The sequence below is a fragment of the Natrix helvetica genome (assembly GCF_964273705.1).
Source record: "Natrix helvetica genome assembly, chromosome: 1".
Classification (NCBI taxonomy): Eukaryota; Metazoa; Chordata; class Lepidosauria; order Squamata; family Natricidae; genus Natrix; species Natrix helvetica.
In genome coordinates, this window is record NC_138548.1 from 100,974,890 (window position 1) to 101,001,001 (window position 26,112).

General features: G+C 45.4%; 1 protein-coding gene across 6 annotated transcripts in view; it reads right to left on the reverse strand.

Annotated features, from left to right (window-relative positions):
* BMAL1 (basic helix-loop-helix ARNT like 1) overlaps window positions 1-26,112 on the reverse strand; it is an 82,083-nt gene that overhangs the window by 41,874 nt on the left and 14,097 nt on the right. For 5 of the 6 annotated variants that reach the window (XM_081934156.1, XM_081934157.1, XM_081934159.1 and 2 more), the window contains exon 2: window positions 1,035-1,179. The gene's annotated coding sequence lies outside the window, so the exon portion shown is untranslated. The remainder of the gene's footprint in view (window positions 1-1,034; window positions 1,180-26,112) is intronic. The other variant, XM_081934155.1, reaches the window with a different exon arrangement.

Sequence of the window (26,112 nt, forward strand, 5' to 3'; positions counted from 1 at the left end):
GAAGCTCTGTGCTAGAAGGAACAGTTAAGAAAAAGTCCCAGCTATATCATTCTCTCCTATATACTTTTTGGGAGCTCACAAACAAGAGACTATTTATGTCCCAAAGGCTGTAACTATTGACATTGATTATATCTGCTAGTGATAGATCTCTTTTTTTTAACAGTGTAATGCCAATAGATAGTTGGCTGAGCCAGGGGCCATTCATATTTCAAAACTGACCTTGGGAAGCACATATATCATTTAAGTCAAAATCAAATTCTCATGCCCTTGGGACAAATGCTGAACACTGATGTACTTTGTAAAATGAAAACAAAAATTAGGTGAACTTGATAAGACTTGTGCTATTCTTTCTATGCAATATTTTAGCTGTCACAAGATTCTTTATTAATGTTATTCCTATCATAATACAGTATTATGCGATCCAGGATGGTGTCAAGGCTAAAGGTGCCAGACTAGAAACCAGATGGTTGTGTGTTCTAATTCTGATTTAGTCATGGAAGCCAGCTGGATGACCTTGAACCAGTCCCTTTCTCTAACCCTAGGAAGAATCCTAGAAAAGAAAGATTTAAGAAAAATATTGCCGACAAAAAGGGTGTGGATTTTATCTATGGAGTTGCCAAGAGTCAAATCTGACTGAAATACAAATAAATAATTAGGTTAAAAAAAGTATCAGTTGATACACTGAAGCTAGAGTAACAGGATTTTGATATGAAACACTTCAGGATTTCAGCTCCTTATGAATTTACCACACTTGAAATAGCATAACATGCTCATATTACTAAGAAGTCTGCCTAAAGCTCTTGGAAAGCACTGAGTAATTATTTAATGTCTCTAATTAAGAAATAAAAAAAGACAAAACAACAACACATGATTTGTAAGAGAAAGCCAAACAGGGGAAAAAAAAAAACTTTTAAAATTCTAAATAAGCAGAGAAAAAGTGGGGCAATACAATAAATTGGGACATTTAGGATTCTCTTTTTTTGTGAAAGAAAATATGATTACATAGCAGCGGTTAAGTTTGTGGCTTTGCTTACCTGTAAGCTTGATCCCTTTAATCCTAAAATCACTTTGCAAAGATGTGCTGTTCTACCGTTGCCAACGGCAAAGCAACCCAGTTACCTTAACTGTCCTTTCATTTCCTCCAGTCTTGCTCGTCAACACTTTCAAGGTGCCTCTGTGCTAAGAAAACAAATATCATGCTGTCAATTTACTACCGCCAAATCACTGGCTACAGTCTTTGACCTTTAAACAAACAAACAAACAAACAAACAAACAAACTAGAATTTCTCTCCATAAATTAAAGCAATCCATATGGTCAAAAGTACATAAAAGACCTTTGGTCCAGTTAAAAGGAGCCTCAGTTAAGACTCTCATTGTATAGGAGTTTCACAGATCCGTGTAAAATTAGAGTTGCTGACATATTGGTTGCTTTTGCTGACTTGAAACTATGCCAATAAAATCTTTTAACTCACTACTGATCTCTAGTTGGGCACTTTCCACATCCAGAAAAAGAAAGAAAAGAAATAGAACTATCATGTTTACAAAACCTGTTCATGAAGGAGATTTTGTTTTGCATTACAGAGGAGAGCCCGGGCATAGGAGAACCTTTATCAAATTTAGGTTGGTATTTTCAGGATCTTTCTGCTCGTATTGGAGTTACACGACATAACTCACTGCATGGAGTTAAAGGTGCAATAGGCAGAGCTGAGGTCTTCCATTCATGCAAACAACTTTTCTTCTCTATTGCTTCCTACACTTAATCTGCACCAAGGAAAAGACTGTTCTTCTGTGAAGATTGCAAAAGGAATCTCCTCCTTCCTGACCATCGACAGAAGAAAATAATCCAAGATAACCAAGTGTTTCGCAAAGTAGATGCATATATTCAAACAATCAGATACATGTTTAGACCAGAGGTGTCAAACTCAAAGGCTTGTGGGCCGAATCCTGGCTTAGATCTGAGCCGCAGGGCCACTCTGGAAACAGTGAAGGGCCAGCCCGCAGTGCCTCTGCCAGCAGAAAAAGAGCTCCCGAGCTCCATTTTCAGCTGCGACGGCCTTCTGCAACCCTCTGCCAATGAAAATGGAGCTCAATATGAGTGACGTTGAGTTGGCCATTCCCCCCTGGCCATGCCCCCCACCTTCCTGAGGTCAAACACAACCGTGATGCAGCCCTCAATGAAATCAAGTTACTTCTCTTACTGAGAAGCAACAGATCTATGCCTTTTTCCTAAAGGATGCTTTCAAGCACTTCTCTTTTTCTCATATTCTAGTGTGTTTAGTGTATTTGATATGCATAGTGTATCTTGATGCTACATAATCAATCAATATATTTGATATACATACAAGCTATATGAAAAGTTGCCTGCAATTCATTTTAATGTAAAACAAAATTGTAATGTCAGATTAATTTATTTTTGTTATCTTAGATCTGTACAAATATGGGATATTTATAAACTTGTATATTTAATGGATTTATAAGGCCACCCAGATGAAACAATGTGACTCCAGGTGGCCCACAACAAAAATAAACAATAAACAGAAGATATAGTAAAATCTTTGCTAGGAAATCCCTGCTTTTCCTCCTCCAGTTTTGTTGAGAACGGTTTTTAAAAGATAAAAGCAGGATTACTAAAATTTCCAAATTAAATGTTTCCCATTACTACCTGGGAGGTCTTCTGAATGTCATAAACACTTACATGAATTATTTTTAGAGGTAACCTTGGGCACTAGTTTTAAAGAGATTAGCATTCCGTGCCTTGCATAATGCATATTTTAGAGGCATACACCCTGGCAGCTCAATAACTTCGTATGAATATTGCAAACAAACCTGCAATGCTAACTAACTGCATTCCATAATTACATACTGATACAAAATCTAAAGAACATTCCATTAAAATATGATCTAGCCTTGCTGCCAACACTATTTTCCACTACTCATACTACATTTAAACACAGTTAATTCTAACCCTTCATTAGATTTTATCATATTGGATTTTAAAATAAGTATGATTACTGCCAAGAAATACAAATTGAGCCTCTAAGCCTGACATTCTTACTTAAGCTTTACCACTTGTTTATTTGATACACCAATAAAGTAATTTATAGATATTGAATTGAATCCATTTTTTTTTGTTCCAGGCAAGAAAAAAAGGGCCCTAATCTGCTTAACTAAGCCTAATGCAGAAGTTCTTTTAATCAATTATTTTCAAATACTGAACAGAAAGAACAATTTATTTCTATTTCCTTTTCTCCTGTAGGACCCTAAAACATAATGCCCTATTAAGTTGCTCAGTATGAACCCTCATTCAGTACTGGTTCAAAATTATGACAGCACTGAATGAATGGTAGTTATGTGCGGTCTCCAAAGTTACAGCAATTGCAGCATCCCCATGGTTGTGATCAAAAGTCATGTTCTTGGCAATCTGCCCACACATAAGACCAGAGGTACTTCGATTCTCCCCAGCTGCTTAACTCTTCTTCCCATCTCTGCCCTTTTGCCCCCCTCCCCCCTTGCGCTCTGCCATCTTTGCTGGTCCTGCTACACCGCACGCCGCTGGCCCTGCTGCTTCAAGCCTAGCAAGAAGGCTCCATGCAATCAGGACAAGGCCTCATGGGAAGAAGGTTAGCAGTGGGAGGAAGAAGCAAAGGATAGCTAGGGGCAGCAGGATTGGCAGAATCACTGGAGTGTAGGGGGGCAGGGAATGGAGCAGGGGTGAGTTCCGGCTGACACTACTGACACTCGTGTGCATGCTTTGTGTGTGCACGCTTGATACGCATGTGTGCACAGTGCAATTAAAATTGTTCTGTGTGTGCACAGAACTGAAAGGCGCCGACGGATCGGGGGCGTGGCAGGCCTGGTCACTGCCAGTTCCAGTGACCCAAGCCACCAAACCACTACCGGTTCGGCTGAACCAGTCTGAACTGATAGGAACCCACCACTGGAGTGGAGCACACGGCCAGCCATGTGGCAGAGCAAACAGAGTGCAGGGCAGTCAAAGGGAAAGAGATGGGGAGGAGGTAGGCAGGTTGAAGAGTTAAAGTAGGCAATTCCTATTGAGGAGGAAGGAGTTGAAGAGGAGGCAGTTCCTACTGAAACTTGAGGCTGGGAGGGAATCAAGCCAGAAATGGTTTGCATTGGGATGGGTCATTGCCTAATGTTGGAGTGGGATTCAGTTAATGAGACCAACCAGGACTGTTGGGATTGCAGTCACTAAGCAATGTGATCACTTGATATCATATTTTACGACCACATTACTTAGCAAAATAAATTCTGGTCTCAATTATGGACGTTAAAGAAGGAACTCTATTTGAGAGTATAGGTAATCCTTCTTTAACGTCCGTAATTGGGACCAGAATTTCTTTCGTTAAGTAATGTGGTCGTAAAATATGACATGTTGCTTAGTGACTGCAAACCCAGCAGTGTCATTATTAAGGAATGAAGTTAAAGAAGATTGCAACAATGAAAATTACTCTCCTTCATCCCCACTGTGTAAGAAATGTCTAGCCTCCAGAGCTTATTCAACGATGGCTGTCACTTATTATTATTCAGCAGATTTAACTCAAACATCAACTCACATTATCCCATTTTCTCTTTACAAATTCCCTACAAACCTCAAGTATATATCATGAATCTTAGCCACAATTCCAAGATCTCATGTAAATTCTCCCACAGCACATTCTCACAGTTCCAAGGTTCCTTCTTTCCACCATTGTACTAAAGCGATCTATGACATACATTTGAGTACATTGAGCTTTGGCCAAGGCCACACTATAGATCAGGGGTCTCCAACCTTGGCAAATTTAAGCCTGGTGAACTTCAACTCCCAGAATTCCCCAGCCACTTGGCTAGGGAATTCTGGGAGTTGAAGTCCTCCAGGCTTAAAGTTGCCAAGGTTGGAAACTCCTGCTATAGATGATCAGAGATTTGAATCTTTTTTCCTACAACTCCCAGAATTCCTAGTCATCATTACAGGAAAAATCTATACCAACATTTAACTATTTTATTGTCACTTAAAGTGAAAAATTATATATTTTTCCAAATGCAGTTTCAGGTAACCTTAAAAAGGGTGTTGGTACTTACCTGATATGCCTCTTCTCATAGTGGGGGAGGAGTATCCAGGATGGGTTGACCTTGTCCTCTCATTGATTGGACTGAGTCAGATAAACTCTTTGGGCCACGCCCTCGTCACCAGGTACCACCCAGTTATCAGTGAAGAACTTTATACAACTCGTTGTGTCATCCACTCCAGACTTTATCTTAGTTTAAACCTTTATTTATTTATTCAACAGAACAGCTCAACCATCAAACATAACGCTCATGTTACATAACCATATCAGGGAGGGGCTGGATGCTCCTCCCCCACTATGAGAAGAGTTGTATCAGGTAAGTACGAACACCCTTTCTCCATAGTGAGGGGAAGAGTATCCAAGATGGAACGTACCAAAGCTTACACGTCCCTAGGGAGGGTTACCCATGTTAACAGCTCGCACAAACGTTATGCCTGGTGAGGCATCACCTCCGCCCTTTGCACAGCCTGCAACACCCTATGCCCAAATGAAGCCTCGGCAAAGGAATCCAGTTTGTAGTTCCTCACGAATGATGAGGGAGAAGACCACGTAGCTGCCCTACAGATCTCAGTCAATGAGGCCTGGGTGGCCCAGGCCATTGAGGTGGCTGTGCTTTGTGTGGAATGCGCTGTAATAGAGCTCGGTATTTGCAGACCCTGTGCTTGGTAGGCGGTAACAATACAGGTTCGTAACCACCTGCCTATGGTGGTGGATGTCACCTTGTTCCCCAGAGATCCTGGCTGGAAAGAGACAAACAGGGCTTCAGACTTCCTGTTCAGCAGGGTTCTTCTGAGGTAAATCCTCAGAGCCTTCCTTACCTTACGTCTAGGATGTGCCACTTCCTCTCTAACGGGTGAGAGGGGTCCGGGCAGAAATTCGGCAATATCAATTCCTGCGAGCGATGGAAGCAGGAGCACACCTTAGGGATGAAGAAGGGGGTCCAACCTTAGTACCACCCTGTCCTGGTGGAACACGCAGAGATCCTCCCTGGCCGACAGTGCCTGTAGTTCAGATATCCGCCTGGCTGAGGTGATGGCCACCAGAAAGGCCACTTTAAGAGTCAAAAACTTAAGAGAAACAGTTCGAAAGGAGGGCCTGTCAGAGCATCCAACACCTTATGCAAGTCCCAGGAAGGGTACCTATGTACTGTGGGTGGCTTAAGATTGGATGCCCCCTTGAGGAATCGCCTGACCAAGGGGTGGAGAGTGAAGGTCTGAGACCTACCGCACAGAAGTACCGATGAGATGGCCGAGATCTGTCTCCTAATCGTGTTGGGAGCTAATCCTCTGTCCAGGCTCGCCTGAAGGAAATCCAGAACCTGAGGGATTGTGGCTCGAACCGGATCGTGGCCCCTGAAGCTGCACCATGTTGAAAAGGCACGCCATGTAGCACTGTAAATGTGCTCCATGGAAGGTCTGCAAGCCGCCTGAATAGTCTGTATCACCCTGAGAGAGAAGTGGCCTTCCCTCAGGATGCTCCGCTCAAGCGCCAAGTGGTCAACTGAAGCCACTGAGGGTCCAGGTGCTCCAGCAATCCCTGGCTGAGGGAGATTCTTTCCTGAGGGATCCTCCAGGGCCTGTCCACCGAGAGAGATTGGAGATCAACAAACCAAGGCCTCCAGGGCCAGTGTGGGGCAATCACCACCACCTCCGTCCCCTCCCGCAGGATTTTCTGTATGACCTTTGGCATTGCTTAGTGGACGGCACCCGGAGGAGTCCCTCCCTGTGGGAGCGAATTGGTCGCAGGGATGTATGAGGTAGGATGCGATCCCGCAGGTAGCTAGGTCCTGTGCCATGGAGCGCTTTGAAGATGGTGGTCAACACCTTGAAACGCACCCGAAAAACCACAGGCAGCCAGTGCAGCTCGCGCAGGTGAGGTGTTATGTGGGAGTACCTGGTACTCCCCATGATAGTCCGGGCGGCCGCATTCTGAACTAGCTGTAGTCTTCGGGTGCATCTCAAGGGGAGCCCCATGTAGAGCGCGTTGCAGTAGTCCAGACGGGACGTCACCAGCGCATGAGTGACTGTGTGTAGGGCGTCCCGGTCCAATAGGGGGCGCAATTGGTGCACCAGGCGAACCTGGTGGAACGCCCCCCTCGCCACGGCTGCCACATGGTCATCCATCGACAGCCGGGCATTTAGGAGGACGCCCAAATTGCGCTCCCGCTCCACAGGGGGCAGTTGCTCGCTCCCTATGGCCAGCAATGGAGTCCACTGGTTGAACCGAGGCGCCGGTAGCCACAGCCACTCTGTCTTGGAGGGGTTGAGCCTGAGTCTGTTGTCCCCCATCCAGACCCGAACGGCTTCCAAGCAGGCGGGTCAGGCAGGTCGATGGTGTCACCCGTGACAGGCGGGTCGATGGTGGGTTGTGAAAGCACCTGGGCCATGTCCCTGTCCACGTTGAAGAAGGTCTTGTCTGTGGAAGTGGGCATGGGGCCTGCCATGGGAGAGGCCCATTGTCGCTTGATCATGTCTAGGAAAGACTTGGGTGTGGGCACCATGTCTGCCTCGATGGCCTGCTCCTCAAAAATGTTTTTCCGCTGAAAACCCCTGGGGTTGTACGGGGCTTCTGTTGGCCTGTTGCCAAGCTTGGCAGATGTCTTGGCCTTGAACAGAAGGGATTTGTACAAAGAGGGCTGGAACAATCCGGAGAAGGTAGGTTTGGGAGGAGGCATGCCTTTGTCCTCAGAGTCTATCCTCTCTGATTTTGCCCTCTTTGGAATCCAAATCGCTGTCCCCCTGGGAGGAGGCAGGTGATTCTGGAAAATCTTCCTCCTGAGTCTCTAGCCCTTCCGAGACCCCAGGGACAGGGCTGCATGGGTCTGCATCTGTGGCTGCTGAAAGGCTATTGCCATGCACTGCTGGAAGGCCCGCATCATCATGTCCTGGAAGTTGGGCATCCCTGATGTGGGTGGTATTCCAGCCCCTGTGCCAGCAGGTGTGGATAGGAAGGGCTGTGGTGAGGGTCCTGCTGCTGTGGGGCATGGAGGTGATTGCCATCCTTGTGCAGCCCCCCAGATGCCCGAAGTATCAAAGGGAGTCCTCACTTGTGGGGGGGGGTCCCCATCTGCAGTCCTGCCAGGAGAAAGAATCCATGGAAATCCTTCCCCAGGTTCCTGGCCAGGGGTAGCCCTCTTGCTGCTGGCCTTGTGGCAAATGCACTCCAAGGCTTGGTGCCTTTGCCTTTCGTATTTGGAGCCAGGCTTTGGGGGCTTGGAGCTGCAGCCTTCCTCTTTGGCCCCCTTGGAGGAGACGTGCTTTTCTTTGCCTTTGCCTTGCCTCCTCCTCCTTTAGCAGCCATTGTAGCAGTCTCTGACCTAGTTAGCTGCTCCTCTGCTCCTCCGGTGGGGCTGCTGGCAGCTGGGCTGGAGGCTTGAGTCTTGCGGGCGCCGCCATCTTGGATCACGTGGTTCCAAAATGGCCACCTGCTCCAAATTCAAAAAGTTCCTCTCCCTGGGAACACATGGAAGCAGCTTGTGCCTTTGGGGCTGCTGCGCGGCTTCTGCTGTCGCTGGAGAGCTCTCTCTCTCACTTCCCACACTCTCTTCCGAGCTTTGCGAGCTCCTGCAGGCCGCTATCTCTTTCCGGCACTCTCAGGCAGTCACGGGCTCTCCGCTGCGTTTAAAAACGCTGTTGTTCACCACCCTGGGGGGGAGAGGCAGAACGCTCCGGTGCTGGCTGACCCTCTCCGACATGACTGCCTTCCCAGGGCTTCCAGGGGAGCGTCCCCTCGCCAGCAGTCTAGATTAGTGCCTTAAGTCTCTCTTTATGATCTGGGCTGCGCGTTGCCCTGAAGGTCTTGTTGCACGTGCTCTCTCTTTCTCTTCTCGGCCAGGGAATCAGCCAAGAGCCAGTTACTCACTCAGGCAGGGAGGCAGCAAATGCAATCAAGTTAACAGTGAGTTCAATCCTTTCTTTAAAATTTTCCAGGAGCTTGGGATGATCACAGCCTCCCGTTGAGGGGCTGAGTCGATAACTGGATGGTACCTGGTGACCAGGGCGTAGCCCAAAGAGCTTATCTGACTCAGCCCAATCAATGAGAGGACAAAGTCAACCCATCCTGGATACTCCTCTCCTCACTATGGAGAACGGTATTATTTCCATAATTTGCAACTTGATAAATTGTTTATAATCTCTGCTGTTTTATTTTAATGAGGAGGCAACAGTTGTCCATTTTATTGTACTGTAATTAGATGAGATGCTGTGAATAGATTTATTCCTCTTGTTTATTGAAGCACTATAAAAATATTCTGAAATGAGGCAACATTCGCCTGCTGTAATAGACTGCAAAAACACCCTTAATGCTCTTCATGTTGTGACCAAAGCTTGTTGCCAAGATACTTCCAAGGACATCCTCACACAAGAACACTTCTATTCTCTCCTCAATGCTTCGTCTTAAATGTTACACCTTTTTAAAGAGAGAAATAGATAAAGGGCCAAGACATATATATGTTGTCTTCCTCCTCTTTCCTTCCCCACATAGAAGGCAGCCAGTGGTTTGATTTGGAGCTTCTCTTTAGAGATGGCTTCTTTTCACAGAATCAGCTTAACCATGCAGCAAATCAGATCATAAACATCACAAGCATCAAAACTAGAGGCGCCCAAGGTTCAATTCAAGATGGGCAGCTATATACGTGTTTTAAATAAATAAAATAAACATCCCACTGAGCAAATCAAGGTCAGAACCATAACCATAAAAAGCCTGGCATGACCCCTTCTAAGTAGTAGAATTTCAACAGGCGATGTACAGACCGCCCCTTCTGGCTACGAGAACATTCATTGTCAGCATCCAATAAGACCACATTCTCAAGCCCCACTAACCATGAAAAGAGTTATTTGTTAAATACTGTACCAGCAATGTCTGCAGGACAACCTTTCAGACAAGGAATTCAGCAGCAATGAAATATATGCAGGGTTTCACTGTATGCACTGACGTAAAGATGAAAAGTTGCATATATATAATGCGGATTTTTGTTTTCAACATGTTTGTAAGTGTTGCCTGAAAATTGTTAAGAAAACATTTTCTGGGTCAGAGACCAGAGACATGATGGACTACCATATATCATATTGTAAAGGTAGTTCTTACATAACCACAGTAATTGGGACTAAAATTTCTGTCGCTCAATGATATGGTCAAGCACGAAATCACATTACCATTTTGCTTAGTGACAGCAACCCTGGCAGTCCTCATTACCATCAACTTTAAGTAAAAATTGTGGATCACTAACCGAAGACCTCACTTGCAACTTCCTGCTGTCTTTCCATAAGCAAAGGCAAAGGGGAAACAGCTGGAATATTTAAATACTGGGCAGCACCTGGGTGTGTTGTACTGCAATGTAAGTGTATCAAGGCTAGGGAAGGGGGTGCTACTGTGCGAGCATGCACTACAAAGATCACTACTAGATCCCTGCAATATCAAGGAGGGCACCTTGGGGGAAAAAGCAGGAGGAGTAACTTGCAACTTTCCTTCTGGTTTCCCCAAAGACTCTGCCAGGGAATGTTGCAGATGGTGAGCACGTGATTGCAGGATGTTGCAACCATCATGGAGGAGCCAGTTGCCGAGTGCCCAGACGCAATCACATGACTGTGAGGGAGATCCGATGGATGGAACTTCAAGAGCGTGTGTACCACTCATTCAGCACAGTCACAATTTCGAATGATCACTAAATTAACGGTTAATAATTGAGGGCTACCTGTATAGGAAACAGCAGATAGGACTGAAAGATAATAGTCTCTCCTACTAATTTCCAATTTACTATTCAAATGTGTAGCCAGAAATCTCCACAGAATCAAAGGCTTTTGTCAAAATGAGGAAAGCAGCAGCAATTCCCTGCAATGCAAGCTTCATCCCTCCTGGATATGTGTGCAATATTATGAATCACATACAAAAAAGGCAGAACATTTGCATTGTGATGACATGATGCTGTTTTTGTCACTTATGCCCCCTCCTAGCTTCTGTATATAGCATATGGCCACCATGAATAACAGCTATTCCACTACTATTGTTTAGGGAGGTACTATACAAACAGACTGCTATTATTTTCACTTCAAACCTGCTTTTGAAATGATATTCCCCCCTCCTCCAGTATGGCTGTTTTAAAACAATTCAACTCCAAGGAAAGACACTAAGCAGGATGGAAAGAAATACCTTCTTCCACAGTGAGAGTAAAACCCTGATAGAAATCATTGGAGCTAGCCTGTATATGGTGAGAAACCATCGTGTAATTTCCACATTTTATGAAAAAATTCCCATATCATATAGAAACTTTGAAGAAAAATCATATTATGATTTAACATATGCAAACTTCCAGCCATTGATGATAGATTGATGGGCGGATGGATGTAAGCAAAACATTTGGAAGAAAATTAGTAAATGTCAGCTTTACTGGCTGTCAGTCATTTTTTAACATTTTTCCTACATTTAATCCAACACATATATAAATTTTTTCAAGGTAAAATTATTAAGTATCCAAATAAAATAAGAAAAAGAAAAAGAAAAGAGAAAGAAAAACATAGTTATGCTTGCCACCCTTCTATTGGATAATTATTCTTTTCCCCATTCTCTTTGGGCCTTTTTAATCCCCAAATCCAGAAACCATCAATTCAGTCTTTTCTTCTTTGAACAAAATCTCTAGATAGGATTTCCAGATTTTTTTTTTAAAAAGCCTTTATCTCTCCCCTCCCCTCCCCCCTCCCCCCCCCCCCCCCCGTTGACCAGACCGATCAGTTTCTTCATTTCTGCAGGTTTAGTTAATTTTACAATTGTCCACTTTAGAGATTTCATTACCTTTCTATCTTTTGGCACACAATGATCTTGCCCACATTATTTGGAATATTTTGTATTTTATTAATTATATTTCAACATGTAAGAATTGTCATTATTTTTTTACTTAAAATATTTTATTCATATTTCTGACTCTTCTTCTTGTGCTTCATTCTGCTTAACTTTATGTCTTTGTGCAGCAGTATAGAAGAGAAAGAGGGAACACAAACTGATACATTCAGTCCAAATTTGGAAGAATAGAAATATTTGAAGCAGACAATACCACTTATTTAGTGGCCAAGGATGATTACATGCTCTATTAATCCCAAAAGAAGACAGTTCTGAATTTAAGACAATCTTCTCTCCAGAGGAAGATTAAAGGTTAAAAATACATACAAAAATCCTGTGTACTGTCTACTTTTACTTCTTTATCATCTAAAACTACCAATCTACTCTAAAACCAATTCTGAAGTCCCCCCAATCCCCAAATAATAAATGGATAGATGGATAAATGACTGATTGATAGACAGATATACTCTGTAACAAGTCCATAGACTGGACCACAGTATATATTCTGATAAATATATAATGGTGTTGGGAGTAGTTATTTAGCCCAGTTTTCTCCAGATAACTGGTAAGAACTGAGGGGAAAAGTTTGTAACACAGAGTGATTTCTGCTTTACACAAGGAAACAAGTTGCTGGAGGTTAGATTGCAAAACAAAAAACTTTTGTATGTGTAATCTGTAGTAAGTCTGATTTAGTAGGTCTGATTCTAATTTTACGGACTCTTACTCTGAGGTAAATATATTCAACACTTCGAATTCAGTTCAGACAATGTGCTAAGTTTATTTGCTTCTCCTTTTCCTTTTCAGAGAAAGAATCACATTATCTTTTCTCTCTTCTTCTACCTCGATTTCATCTGTTTATTTGCATCTCCCACCCATTCTCCAACTTTCAACAATAGTTTCCAGCAAAAGTAGGAAAATAGCCCTTCTCTCTATTTACAAAACTGGGGGAAACTCCATCTTCCTTGTGGGGAAATAGAATGGTAATCCTGATTCAGCATTTCCCAAGTTTAGGTTTCCAAATATTGTTGAATTATAGTACTTGTGTTCCAGGGGTGGGTTCCTGCCAGTTCTAACGTCTTCTATAGAAGAGGTTCCACAAATCTAAAGTGCCGTTTAGAACCGGTTCCAGCTCCCTTCCCCCGCCGTCCGCACATCAAGATGACGAGCGAGAGGAGGAATTCTGGGAGTTGAAGTCCACAAGTCTTAAAGCTGTCAAGTTTGAACACCCCTGGGTTTTTTTTCTAAAGGGTTAGGGGTGCAACGGTCTTGTAACTTGACAGCTTTAAGACTTGCGTGCTTCAAATGCCAGAGTTTCTGAACCAATATTTTGGTTGCTAAGCAAGAGCGTTGTTAAGTGAGTTTCACTACATTTTACAAGTTGGCCACGCCCACCCAGTCACATGACTGCCAAGCCACTCCCACCCGGTCATATGGCTGGCAAGCCACTCCCATCTGGTCACATGGCCGGCAAGCCACTCCACCTGGTCACATGGCTGGCAAGCCACACCCACAAAGCAGGCCACACCTACAGAAAAGGTTCTAAAAAATTTTGAAACCCACCACTGTTGTGTTCACTAGGAAAGAATTGTTATCTGAATAAACTGGGAATGACAGATTAAGTCCTTTATATTCTAAGATGTTTTCATCAAGGGCATTCCTCTAATGGCCAATACTCTTCAACTAATAGGCTTAATTCTAACCGAAAGCCTTCAAACTATTCTGACTTCTTGTCACATCTAATTGAGAACAAAATACTGGCACATTAAACACTCGTATATTAAAATGATATGCCACACTTTGGGAAAGATATGAACAAGACTAAATGCATGTTGGTGTGGTTAAAGGACACAATCGTGAAATATATGCAAGTCAAGACGTCTATACTCATCTTTGTTTCAGAATAACCAAATTATGACCCCAGCACATGCTTATAGCAAAATGTCAAGCCATTATTATTTAATGATCCATTCCAGATGTACTTTCATAGTTCTACTACAGTATAGCAGCATGATTTTGATGATTTGTTTTCATTCTACCTTAGCTATGCAAACCCAACACTGACGTTGGTAGGAGAATTGCTGTTGCCTCTTTCTTAGGCTAGCACATTTAGCAATAGCACTTGAACTTATGTATCGCTTAATAGTGCTTTACGGCCTTCTCTAAACTGTAGCTAACAGAATTAGCATATTGTCCCAACAATCTGGGTCCTCATTTTATTGACCTCAGAAGGATGGAAGGCTGAGTCAACCTTGAGCTGGTCAGAATTAAACTACTGGCAGTAGGAAGAGTCAGCCTATAATATTGGATTCTAATCACTGTACCACCACAGCTCATTTAATAACTCAGAAAATATGTAGAAAAGGTGAACTTGTGAAACCAGAAACATGCATAGTCAATTACCTTAAATAATGAATATATTAAACCATTTTTCTGCTTGACTGTAAGTATTGTTAAGTGAGTAAGGCCTATTGGTAACTTCTATGAAAAAAAAAGATTATTTTGTTCCAATCAGTAAATCTTTGCTTGATTGCCCATGGTAAGGAATTCTGCTGCTCAATTAAGACACCAGTTATTTACAAATTTGTGACATTGCTAGAGATATAGATTGAATGCATGGTAAACATGTCATTTGATTGCTTTTCCACACATACAGAAATTAATCAATGCTAAACTTCTTCATATAAATAGAGAAAAGCCTCCTTTTAGTGGTGCTTGCACTTATTTTAATGGACATATTACCTAAATATTACCTCAAGAGCCATGGTGGTGCAGTGGTTAGAATCCAGGACTGCAAGCTACTTCTGCTGACTGCCGGCTGCCAGCAGTTCGGCAGTTCGATTCTCACCGGCTCAAGGCTGACTTAGCCTTTCGTCCTTCTGAAGTTGGTAAAATGAGGAGCCAGATTGTTGGGGTCAATATGCTGATTCTGGAAGCTGCTTAGAGAGTGCTGTAAAGCTGTGGTCACCAACTGGTGGTCCGTGGACTACTGATGGTCCATGAGAACATTTTGGTGGTCCACAGAAAAATTATTTGTATTTTTTACTTTGCACTAAATCAGGGGTCCTCAAACTACTGCCCCTGGGCCAGATATGTGCAATGAACATTTGTGTTGCTGCAGAGAGTCTCCCCCTTCGGGGTCTTTTTGTGTGGATCGGAGGGGGGGGGAGATAAATTTTGACTTGGGGTCTGCTTCAGCCTCCTGGTGCAGGGCTTTGGGCGAAGGCTGGAGGGAAGTGTTGCTGGTGTCGAAGAGCCATAGGCCTTCTTCCCGTGGGACAGCATCGTGGCCTGGAACTGGCTGACCATCTCAGTCCGCTGAGCCTCCAGGCGCCAATACCTGGCCTTGCTCTCCTGCAGGTCTTCCCTCTGCTAGGAAAGCCTATTCTCATAGTCTTCAGTGAGGTGCTTCTGCTGAGCCTCCTTCTCGGTGAGATCCAACTGTTTGAACTGAGCCAGCTGTTTTGCCAGCTCTTTCTCTGGTGGCTGCTTAGCTAACCAGCAATTGCTTCCTGTTGGGGCCCTAAGGAGCCCTGATGGGGAGGTGAGGAGTGGCGAGTAGATGCTGGCAAGGCACCCCTCAACATAAATTGACATCGAATTGGCTATGCCCACCCAGTCACATGACCACTTTGCCATGCCCACCCAGCTGGTAATTAGGCAGATTATATTAGTGGTCCACGGGATTTAAAATTATGAATGTAGTGGTTTCTGAGGTCCAAAAGTTTGGTGAACTCTGCTGTAAAGCACTGTGAAATCTAAGTACTATTGCTATCGCTAAATGATAAAGAAACTTCCATGAATGTTCATAAGGTTTCTTTTGAGATAGGACTGCCTCATGGGATGCTGTCCTGTGAAACATACCTCATGTGATGAATAAGATATATACTCTTGTGTCACCTTTTGTCACGTAAAAATTAGTGTGGAACAAGGTCTAAGATGGAAAGGTCAACAAGATGTTTAAAGCAGGGGTTCCCAACCCCTGGTCCATGGACCGGCACTAGTCCATGGCATGCCAGCAACCAAGCCGCGCAAACAAGCAAAGCCCCATCCACGAGATGAAGGCAGCATGTGACACCATGCACCTTCTGGGCTGTGGAAAACCTCTGTCCACAGAACTGGTCCCTGGTGCCCAAAAAGTTGGAAGCCACTGGTTTAAAGTCTATAATGAAAATGCTGTTATTTACATACCGGTACTTGTGAAAAGATACTTTAACAATTTCCCCCATTTAGTAAATGCGTTTTCTAAAATTTAGAAAATATTTTATCTACTTTGTAATTTCTCTTCTGAACATTTGTTCTGAAAACTCAAACATATCAAGGTGAATATCCATAATGAATGAATATGCACGATGGAGATAACAAGATGTTTTTCTTTAAGTAATATTTCATCAACAAAAATGTTACGCTCAATTTGACTTGATAAATGAGCAAATGCAAAAAAAAAAAAAAAAATCCAAACAGCATGCAAATTCCCTCTATTTCTTTTTTAAACACCCAACAAAACTAAAGTTTAAAAAGGATAAAGATTTTTACTTCATTCCAGATTATTTATACAGTTATCATAATTAGAATATGGACTTGTTGCAGTAAGTAAACTGTCGTGTACCAGTGATAATTTTTTTTCATTTCCAAGACATCAGAAACATATTTCTAGGCCTCATTGACTATAATTGCGATTTTTTTTTACAGATCTACCTGTGCCTGATAATGTCTCAATAGCCATATTAAAAAGCTCTTTTGGGACAATCTAGTAGATGACCAATTAAACAGGAAATGGGCAAAACCATACTAATCCTCTAAAATAGTTTCAAAAGTTGGGACACTTTCCACAGCAGTTTTTAGGAAAGCAAAAATAGGAGAAAGAAACTGTACATAAACTGGATTTAGTTCAAACTATGTCAGTTCCCTTTAAAGAGCTGGGTTTTAATAACCAAACTTCAAAAGAAATCTAGAAGTCTAATAACACTGCCCAATTGACCAATCACTTCCTAAAGGGCAGCTCTAACAAATTATGGAATATTAACAACAAACCCAGACAAGATACAATGAGTAAAGTCTAAATTGAGATTGTATGATCCAAATTTTCAAAAATTACATAAGTACAGAAATAAGATGGCCAATTGTCCAGATATAATCCAAAACCTCTAGAGTACCAGTTGTTTTGGCTTTCCCCGTTCATCGTACATTCCAACATCTATTGTCTTTTAAAATGCCGCATTATAATTATGAATCATGACTCTTTGTAAATATCAAAACAGTAATCCATTTTCATTTGCTAGAAAGCTTCCTGAAATAAAGAGCATGTAAAAAATAATTTCTTTCAAACACACACACACACCAAAAAAAAAGTTTGAAAAAGCTCTGTTTGAGCACAAAACCATTGAATGGTTTCACCCATTTGAAGTGGTTTGAGCCAGAGGTTTGACACTTCAAACGGTTTGAAAGTTTTGTGCACTCCTAATTTGAAACATGCCTATTTAAAAAGTAATGCAGCATTTGACAGTGATAATAATATAATTGCAAATGTTCTATTTCTCAGTATTTTGCTACCGTACATGACTTCTAAAGTGCCAACTCTGTTTATTCAAAGATACAGTCCTTCATGCTGCTTTCAATTCTGGCCTGGAAGAGTTTCCACAGCATATTTTGAGGCATGATTGGAAGTTACAATTACCAAAGGAGCCAAAAGTGTGGCAGAAAACAAGATTGCAAAATTATGCTCATTTATTTTGAAGAAAGAACCACATACTGATGTTTGCTTTTGAACAGACAGGCACAGAATTGCAGTCTTATGAGACAATATTTTTATGTGGGCTTATATTAAAGTCAGCAACCTGTTAGCCAGTTTTAATTTCCCTTTCTTGAAAGTTTTTAAGAAAAGCAGATACATGATAACATTCTTTTCTCTATGTAGGAATTTTTTGGAAATCCTTTGTCCAAATATTTATAAACCTATTACAAATTATTCTTGATAAATTACTACCTCTTATTCATTCCATTGCAATGTTAAATAAAAATAATCCTTAAGCATAAGCAGTAGTACCAATGAAAATGCATCTTCAGAATGGCCGTTGGCTTACCTGAATGGTCTTTCTCTGGGCGCTGCGGGAGTGTCCAAGCACGGGTTAACATCAGCTTGCTGCCCAAGGACTGAGTTCGAATTCTTGTAGCTCCGCCTTTTGCTCCCCTCAGAGGCTCAGTTTTAAAAACGAAGGAGTGTCCAAAGGAACTGTCAATGCAATAGTCCAAATCCAATGTAGAACTACCCCGCGACACCTGATAGGGTGGGGTTGGACACTCCCGCAGCGCCCAGAGAAAGACCATTCAGGTAAGCCAACGGTCATTCTCCTAGGCGCTGCTTGGAGTGTCCAAGCACGGGACATGCCAAAGCTATGATCCCCCAGGGAGGGAAGAACTGTTCACGGGCGCGGGACTAGCCACAACCCTCTGCAGAATTCTTTTCCCAAAGGCTGCCTCAGCCGAGGCAAAGGTGTCCAGTCTATAATGCTTGACAAACGGTGACAGGCCTGACCACGTAGCAGCCCGGCAGATGTCCTCAATGGATGCTTGGGTGGCCCATGCAGCCGATGTAGCAGCACTTCTTGTCGAGTGTGCAGTGATACGAGGAGGCGCCGGCCTGCCCTGATGTTCGTAGGCCAACTGGATACACGCCCTTATCCAGCGCCCTACTGTAGTGGAAGTGACCTTCTTGCCCATGGTGGCAGGTTGAAAGGACACAAAGAGTGCCTCTGACTTGCGGAAAGGAGCTGTTCTTTTCATGTAGATCCACAGGGCACAGCGGACGTCCAGCTTATGCCACTCACGTTCCCTGGAGTGTTTGGTATGCGGACAAAAGTCCGGGAGGATCACCTCCTGCGAGCGGTGGAAAACGCTGTTGATTTTTGGTACGAATGCCGGGTCCAGTCGTAATATCACTCTGTCGGAGTGGATGATGCAAAGGTCCTCTCTGACTGACAAGGCTGCCAGTTCAGAGATCCGGCGTGCCGAAGTGATGGCAATGAGGAATGTCGTCTTGAGGGTCAGGTGGCGTAGTCCAACTGTCCGAAGAGGTTCAAATGGTGGCCCGGACAGAGAACGTAGCACCACGGACAAGTCCCAGGTAGGATACCTGTGGATGGTAGGAGGAGACAGATTGGTGGTTCCTTTGAGGAAATTGCGCACCTGCGGGTGTTTGCTGAGGAGCAGGCGCGACTCTGTAGACAGGATGGAGGCCAAGGCGGCAGTCTGGCGTTTGAGAGTATTGGGTGCCAGACCCCTGTCAAGACCGTCCTGCAAGAAGTCCAGAACTTGGGGAACGGTGGCAGAAGTGGCAGAGATCTGGTGTTGAAGGCACCAGCGGGAGAAGGCCGACCAGGTAGCTTCATAAATTCTGACTGTTGATGGACGTCTGGATGCCTGGATGGTGCGGATCACCTTATCCGAATAAGCGCTGAGCCTCAGGATCTCCCCTTCAAGTGCCACACGGCAAGTTTCAGCCACTGGGGTTCCGGGTATTGGATGGCCCCTTGGCTGAGGGATATGCGGTCCTGAGGAATGCGCCAGGGACGAGACACTGAGAGACTGATCAGGTCAGCAAACCAGGATCTCCTCGGCCAATGAGGAGCCACCAGCAGTATCTCCGCTCCCTCTGCCAGAATCTTCCCGATGACCTGTGGGATTAGCGGCAGAGGCGGGAAGGCATACAGCAGACCCGGGGGCCAGCGAGAGCGAAGAGCGTCCGTGCCTTCCGCCCCTGGGCACTGGAACCTCGTGAAGTACCTGGGTAGCTGGGCGTTGGCCGGGGACGCGAAGAGGTCGACGACTGGAAGGCCGAATCGCAGAGACAGCTGACGGAACAGTTCTGGGTGAAGGCGCCACTCTGTGTTCTGGATGGTGGATCTGCTGAGCCAGTCTGCAGTCGCGTTGTCCTCCCCCGAGATGTGGTCCGCCTGCAGGGATCTGAGGTGCCGTTCCGCCCACCGACCCAGGGACTCCGCCTCCGTCATCAGAGCAAGGGATCGTGTGCCGCCCTGATGATTGATGTACGCTTTCGTGGCGATGTTGTCGGTCAGGACCAGCACATCTTTGTCCCTGACCAGCCGGAGGAAATGTCGCAGGGCCAGTCTGGCAGCCCGGAGCTCCAGCCAGTTTATATTGTGGGCGAGCTCCGCTGGCGACCATCTGCCCTGGATCACCTGGTTCTGAAGGTGCGCCCCCCACCCGAAGAGGCTGGCATCCGTCGTGATGACCAGGCGCTCTGGCTCCTTGAAGTAGGAGCCCTTCAGGAGAGCATCCTACTGCCACCACCGGAGGGAACGAATTACCTTGGGAGGGAGACGTATCACCCTCTTGGAGTTGCTGGCCATGCGTCTCTGGAGGGGCAGCAGGAACCACTGGAGGTCCCTCGCGTGGAGGCGTGCCCACGGGACCACCAAAATGCAGGACACCAGCTTCCCTAGCAGTTGGGAGAGGGAAACTACCGTTGCTGACCTGGTGGACCGGATCTTCCGCACGAGGGATCTGATGCTGTCCACTCTCTCTTGTGTGAGGAAGACCTTGCAGGACTCCGAGTTGATGATGGTGCCGAGATGCTGGATCCTGTGGGTCGGGTTGAGATGGCTCTTGGCCAGGTTGACCGAGAAGCCGTGCTGTTGCAAGACCTGAATGGTGGTGTTGAGGTCCTGCTGTGCCTGCTCCCTGGATGACGAGTGGATCAGGATGTCGTCCAGGTAACACTCCAGCCTCACTGGAATTGAGCGTAGGTGAGCTGCGATGGCGGCCAGCAGTTTGGTGAAAGTGCGTGGGGCCGACGAAAGTCCGAAGGGAAGGGCTCTGTACTGAAAATGCTGGTTGGCAAACTGGAACCTCAGGAACCTGCGATGCGCCGGGTGAATCGGTACGTGCAGGTACGCCTCCTTCAGGTCTATCGAAGTCAAGAGGTCTCTCTGTCTGATGCAACCCAGGATGGTCTGCAGGGACTGCATCTTGAAGCGTTTGTATTCTAGATGCTTGTTGAGTCGCTTGAGGTCCAATATTGCCCGCACCCCTCCCGATGGCTTGGGGACTATGAACAGGATGGAATAGAAGCCTGTGCCTTCCTGACCCTCGGGTACCCTTTCTATGGCCGCTATCTCTAAAAGGTGGTCTATCTCCGCCCTCATTAGTTGGAGCTTGTGAGGTGACCTGGGAGTGGGGCAGCGAACCCGGGATTTTGGAGGGGGGGAAAGGAAGTCCAGGGTCAGGCCGTGACGGACCGTGTTGAGGATCCACGCGTCCGTCGTGGTCTCCTCCCACTGGGCGGCATAGAGTTGGAGACGGCCGCCTATGGGAGGGTCCCTGTGACGATCACTTGGATTTCCGGAAGGGGCGGTTGGAGAACCCCCCTCGGGAAGGTTTACGGTAGCCCTGTTGCCTATTTCTATCCCTGTAGAAAGGTCTGTCCTGGGAACGTTCCTGTGACTGGGAAAAGGGACGGCCGGAACCACCTGAGGAGGTGGAAGGCTCGGAACCCCGAAAGGAACCCCTACGAAAGGGCTGGCCCTTGCGTTCAGGTTTCTTGGTCATGGCTGGGAGTACCTTGCGTTTATCCTTGGATTCAATCAGAAAGGAATCCAAAGCCTCTCCAAAAAGCTTCCCACCCTTAAAGGGAGCGGAAGCCAGCTTCCACTTTGCCTTGACATCTGCCTGCCAGTGGCGGAGCCACAGCAGGCGACGTGAGGTCACATTGGCGGCTAATGCCCTGGAGGAAAACTTGGTGGCACTAAGTGAGGCATCAGCCGAGTATTCTATGGCTGCTATGATCTTATTCACGTTCTGTCTCATTTTAGTGTCCCCAGCCGGTAGGCCGGACAATAGTTTGCGGAGCCAGAAGAGAGCTGCCCTTCCGAAGTAGGAAGAGGCAGAAGAAGCTCTCATGGCCCAAGCAGTGGCCATATGCGTCTTGAGAGAAGATGATTCAGCCCTTTTGTCCTCTGCCTTGAGCCCCTCCAGTAATTCAGCAGGTAGAGCCGAATTGGAGGTAAGGGACATAATGGGGTCATCAACCTGGGGGAGCTTTAGGAGCTCCTCCAGAGGTTCCTCCATGGTATATAACTTCTTGTCGTTTCCACTGGGGTTTGCCAAGGAACCAGGCTGGGCCCATTGGCGTTGGATAATATCGAGGAACAGCTGAAGGGCTGGAACCAAGTCTAGGGGAGGAGAAACCTCGTTGAACAGCCCTGCCCCTGGGTCCTGGGGACCGATGGTCTCCATGGATGCCTGATCCGAGGCAGGTTTGGGCCTAGGGGCTGGAAGGCACATTTGGGGTCCTGCAGCCCGGGCCTTGGTCAGGATAGCCCGAAACATGGAAGAGTTGAAAAGACCCAGAGAGGGGGGCGGTTCTGGTGTAGGATTTTCATCCTCAGAGAGGTCTGGAGCATCACGCTCCACCTCCTCTGAATCAGAAACCTCACTGATGCCCGAGGGGGCAGGTGAGGCCTCCCTAGCTGGAGGCCCCTGTGCCCTAGCCGGTTTTCCCTTACTGGGATTAGCAGAGGCAAAGGGAAACTTAGATGCCAGCAGCATCATCCCATCAGTGATACCCCGAGAGATGGCCTCTGCCACCACCTCCTGCATGCTTTTGGGCAAAGGAAGATCATGGGCCTGAGGAGTATCTGGCCCAGTTACTGAATAGATGAAGGAACCCTCCTCTACCAGAGAGTCTGCCTCATCAAGGGAATCTGCTGCCAGGGAATGGCCTGGGGAACCCATAGAGGCCCTGGAAGGATTAGGGGAAAAATCAAATTCCTCCCTTTCTGGGAGGTGGATGGAACAGGAACCCCTTCCTCCCCAGGAGTAGGAGCTGGGGGAAGGGCCTGCTGGGCAGATTGGGCCTTCTGGAATTGTTTCTCCAGGGCCCTCTGCCTCCTAGCAGCTAGTCTCTCCTCAGCCTTAGAAGGCTGCTTGGCTTTAGGAGCCTTCCCCTTAGCTGGGCATCCCACCCCTTCACCTTTAGCAGCAGGGTTGGTCCTGCTGCGTTTAGCTGCTGGTGGGCCAGCCTGCTGATCCACTTGCTTCTCCATAGCGTTGGGAATCCTTCCCGATGGCTGAGGTGCTGGAGAATCTGAGGCTTGCATCGCTGGGATCCTCCTGCTGTAGGCAAGTGGTGGCTGGAAAATGGCTCTGGCTGAGATGAGGCTGGAAGCCAGCACATCCGCGCTGAAGAAGGCAAGGGTGAATGGTCTGGAGACCAAAAGAACCCCTGCGGCCGCTTTGTAGGTCTGGAGGGAAGAGATCCAGTCAGGAGACCCTGCGATGGTCCTCTTCCAATCCTACTGCGGCGATCTGCAGAGAGCGCAGGCAACGCAATGAGGCTAAAAGCCCCGGCCAAAAAAAGCGCGCCAAAATTTTTGAAAAAAAATGGCCGCCGTTCGCGTTTTCGTGCCTGGAGCGGCACCGGGGGAAAAGGCTACAGCCTAATGCTGTCCTTTGGGGTCCTAGCCTCCTACCTGCTCCCCAGTTGTTCGTTGGCAGCCGCCAAACGAACCCCCTCCGGTGCGATCGCTCTCGTCGCTGCGAGAAGCGAGTCGCGCTCCAGGCAGCCTGGCTCGCGCGTGAAATTCAAACAGCAAAGGTCGAAAATACAAGAAAAATACAAGAAAAATACTAAAAAATAACAAACTTCTATCTAGGAGCTAACTAAACTTAAAATTTTGACTTAAAAGGAGCAAACTACACTAACCAGAGGGTCCAGTCTGCTGCTCAAGGACTGGATCTCCCCAAATTGCGTCCTGTAGGGCGACTGAGTTTTTAAAACTGAGCCTCTGAGGGGAGCAAGAGGCGGAGCTACAAGAATTTGAACTCAGTCCTTGGGCAGCAAGCTGATGTTAACCCGTGCTTGGACACTCCAAGCAGCGCCGAGAATGGCCCATTTCTATACTGTAGATAATCAACCTTCTGAATTTATACTAGTATGTATACTAGTGTAATAGTTCCTGTTCTGTACATTTAAGATAATATTGTCCATCTCCTATTATGACTGATTATAATGGAGAGTCTTTATTATCCAGGGAAGGATTTTAAAAATGTCAGATAATGTGAGGCATTGCTAAGAGTTGTTTTAGTGACTAAGAAACTTGTAAATTTAAAGGGACCAAACACAGAAAAAGTTAGGGTACTCCACATCGTAACTCTCTGTAAAACAGTGATTTGGGAAGTTTCTTCCTCTAAATCTAACTTCCGCTGTCATGGCGGCATCTCTCCTATCTAAGCTTCATGATTTGACAGCCTGACATTAGCCATGGAGGCGGGGTGTATAAGGAAAGACTGGAATGTAAGGAAGAAGAAGCTCAGCTGCGTTCTGTGAGAAGCTTCAGCCAGCCAGGCAAGATCAATCTGCAGACTTGGGAACCGAGAACCTGTTTCCTAAAGCACCTAATTTGACATTCCTACAAGCACCTAATTTGACATTTACAGATAGTTGGGGGGGATGGTAAGAAAATTTACTTTGTACTGTTTGCATGGGGAAACCTCAGATTCAGCTTATACTATACTTCTGTAACCACTTAAGCTTCAGTAAAGTACAGGTAGTCCTCAACTTATTATCACAATTGAGCCGAACATTTCTGTTGTTAAGTGAGACATTTGTTAAGTGAAGTTTGTCCCATTTTACAACATTTCTTGCCACAATTGTTAAATGACTCACTGAAATTGATAAGACAGGAACCCAGGATTGTTGAGTAACTCGGCTTCCCCATTAGTTGTAAAAAGGGATCACATGACCCTGGGACACAGCAACGGTCATAAATACGACCATTTGCCAAACATCTGAATTTTAATCACATGACCATGGAGATGCTGCAAAGGTCATACCTCTGAAAAATGGTCATAAGTCACTTTTTTCAGTGCCGTTGTAACTTTGAGCTGTCACTAAATGAACTGTTGTAAGTTGAGGACTTCCTGCACATTCTTGGCAAAATCAAATGTCCAGGAGTCTTTCTTTGCTACATGACTGAGTGTGACTGTTCACATCCACGCAGCAAACCACAACTGTGGTATTTACCCAAACCTATACCTCTAAATAGGCTACCTATTAGCTGCCATATATTGTGGTATACAATCTAACAACATAGAAACAAACAAGAGATAAGGCATGGGCTGCTAATCATTATTACTACTTACTATCTTCAAAAGCGATATAAGGCAGTGGTCTGCTGTACACAATTATCAAGTTAGCAAGCTATGCATAATAATTATGGCATAAAATCACAAAATAGCTTAGAGTAGTGATAATTTAAACAAACAGTAGTAAGGAATGATTTGTACAGCAGATTTCCAGATCCAGCACTCTACACAAAATTATATGCCTATAAATATATAAAATATTAATGGCTTAACACCAAGCACAATTTTTTATCATTCTTTTTTTCTCCACCGTTCAGAAACTTCGCAAACACTACAGTTACTACTACTGCCAAGTTTGTTGCAATTTCGTTTTCTGTTTGTTTTTAACTGCCCTATTTACATGCTTCTTTTATAAAAACAGCAACATCTCCACTTGGCTCTTACCCAGATTGGTTTTTAAAATAGATCTACTATTTTGCCTCAAATATTCCAAAGCCTATGAATTCAGCTCAGCTTAAACTGCTCTTTTATTTGCCTTATCTGTTGCTTCTTTCTAACAATCCTCAATCAACTTTGTTTGACCTGACCCCTAATCAGCATACTTCCTCAATATCTAACACTTTTCCTGTACACCGCTTGGAGAGTCCAAGCAATGGGTTAATTCAGTCTGCTTGCCCTTAGGACTGAGGAACTTTTTTTCCTTTAGCCACACCTCCTGGTGTGGTCAATCCCCAGAATTATTCCTCAGTCAGCCCGTTTGGACGTAATTAGCTAGAGCTCTGAGCTGAATTAATCCTTTTTTGGCTTGGACTCTCTATTTGCATTTTTTTCTCTTTTCCTGATATCTCCCCCAACATTGTGAGACGTTTTCCTCTTCATTGCTGCGCTTTCCTCCAGCAGATTCTCCGTTCTTAAAGGCCAGGAGGTAAGCTAGGAGGTGTGTGGGGGGGTGCCCCTCAGCCGATCTCAAAAGGACGGCTTCGGAGGCCTGCCGCTTGTCGTTTAAAACGGCGCGGCTGCAGCGGCGAGGTTCCTACATCCCCAGGCCCCTCGTTTGCTATTTTAGACGTAGTTTTTTCATTCCCCCGCCTGCTAGAGGACCTCTGCCGCAGGG